Source organism: Halyomorpha halys, unplaced genomic scaffold (genome assembly GCF_000696795.3).
Source record: "Halyomorpha halys isolate HHAL.00 unplaced genomic scaffold, Hhal_1.1 Scaffold646.1, whole genome shotgun sequence".
In the NCBI taxonomy this organism is placed as follows: domain Eukaryota; kingdom Metazoa; phylum Arthropoda; class Insecta; order Hemiptera; family Pentatomidae; genus Halyomorpha; species Halyomorpha halys.
Window position 1 is genome coordinate 301,018 of NW_027111017.1, and position 2,494 is coordinate 303,511.

A 2,494-nucleotide genomic window follows, 5' to 3' on the forward strand; every position below is an offset into this window, starting at 1 on the left:
GATCGGGATGGGAGGATAGGATAGCTGTATCATCGGCAAATGTTGCCAGCAACGTGTCTGGAGTGATGGGAATGTCAGCAGTGAAGAGGATGTAGAGGACAGGACCCAGGACACTGCCTTGGGGAACTCCTGCCTTGATGGGGTAGATATTTGAGTACTCACAACCACTGCGAACTCGAAAGGAACGATCTGAGAGGTAGGAGCGGAGGGTAAGGATAAGGTTTGGGGTAATATGGATTTAAGCTTGAAAAGGATTCTGGAATGGCCGGTCAAAAATCTTGCGCTATGTCCAGAAAGGCACCCGAGCAGTATTGTTTCTTTTCAAGAGCTGAAGAGATATAGTCAACAACTCTGAGGCCTTGTTGAACTGTGGAGTGCCTAGGGCGGAATCCAAATTGATGTGCGGGAAAACTCTGTGATTCAACTATGGATAGGATACGTTTAAGGAGGATTTTTTAAAAAAAATTTGAGAGGATTGAAAGTAGGCTGATTGGTCTATAGGAAGCAGGGTTATTATGAGGTTTTCCTGGTTTTGGAAAGAGAATTATAATGGAATGTTTCCAAAGGATAGGAAAGTGGATTGTTCTTAGGATACAATTATAGAGATATGTAAGGAATATTATAGCTTTGGGAGGAAGTTGGCGAAGGATTTGAGGAGTCAGAAGATCATACCCTGGAGATTTACGAGGAGTTAGCATCCTTAGTTGATATTTGACCTCAGAAGGGGTGACTGCTCTAGGAGGTAAGGAAAGTGGGATTGGTGACGACAGGTATTCTTCAATTATTTGGGTTAGGTCAGGATGAGGATCAGGATGAGGAGTGAATGTATGAGAAAGATGAATGGCTAGTTCTTCGGCTTTATCTTTGTCGGATGCTGCCCATGTGCTATCATTTCGTCGAAGGGGGTGGGAGATATGTTTGGATTTTAGGATTCTTTTGGTCATGTTCCAGAGAGAATGGTCATGTGTAGAAAGGGAAGAGAGGTAGGAATTGAAGGACTCGGATCGATGGTTGGACAATTATCTCGTAACTAGTTTACAGTAGTGGTTATATGTGCGACGATTTAGAAATATTAAATATAAAATCAAACACTTGTATAAATGAGTTTCAGTATTACTAAAATTATCTAATTTTAAATTCCATATCATATATTTTGTAAATTACTAAATAAATTGATCACTTAATAATAAATATTAAAAAATTTCATTTTTTGAATATAGTTAAGTTAATTACTTATAATTAGTTGTGCGGAAAAAAAAAAACTTTACAATACCTAATTTTTCAATTTATTTCATAAATATAGTTCGGTTTAACTAAGAAAAAAGAAACTCGAAAGTTATAGAATGCGACTTAGTAGTATACAGTAGTATTACACAGAAAGTAGTGTAAGATTCTTTATTTACACAAGGGGAGATACAGACTTCTATGGCATCTTTGTACAACTAGGAGTACCATATTTTAAGGACCTGGTAATTTTTGGTATACGGGAAAGGAGGGGATTATCAACAGGATACCACCCAATTCTAACCATGGTAGGGAGGGGGGTCAAGTTTTCATTACGTGGGACTATCGCAGAAATAAAAGTCAACCCCTCAGCCGGATTCGACTACTCATCTTTAACTATTGCTATCTCTAACATTACATTCCTTATAAATGAGGTAAGGTAGGGGATTTAAGATCTAAAAGGAAGGGAACTAAGGGACAAATGGGTGGAGGGAATACGCTCTTAGAAATTGGACAACCTAATAAATTATAAGAATGTGAAAAACTTTTATGCTTTGAAGGATGGGGAATTAACATTGTTGGAGACAAAGTTCCTTTTAAAATTAAGAAATCTTTTGCAAGATATTTTCTGTAATGGTGAGACGAGGCAGGTACTTGACCTAATATGACGCTTGAGCATATAATTCTTTTTAACAATGTTATTCATTTTTATTCAATACATACCTCCATAAACATTTGGCGATCGTTGCTAGTTTCGGGCCACACTACTATTCCAATACTAATTTTTAAACTTATTTGGCTAGACTGGAGCTTATCGTTGTCTCAGTTCCACAGGGTAAATACTTGGATATTTGGAGAAATGTTAGCAATAAGAGTAAGATCTATACAGTGAAAATTTATAATGTCTCGAAATATATTTTTTAATTTAAATTTTATGACTTTGTGTTTACAAGATTTTTTGAGATACTGAACTGGGACAGCGAAATAGGCCCGACTTGCACCTAAAAATAAGACTAAAAGATGATTAATCATGTTGGATCTCTAAGACTAAATAAAAAGGAAATAAAGTACTTTATAATTATTTTATTGACGTCGATTACAAACATCAAATACATAGAAAACACTTAAGTCATAAGAAATTTCTAAATAAAATATGCCATGCTAAGGAAAAAGAAAAAATTGCTGATAAACTTGTTCCTTATATGGCATAAATTACTTGAGCATGATTAATGAATACACATTTATAGAGAAGATAATTTTAATATAATTG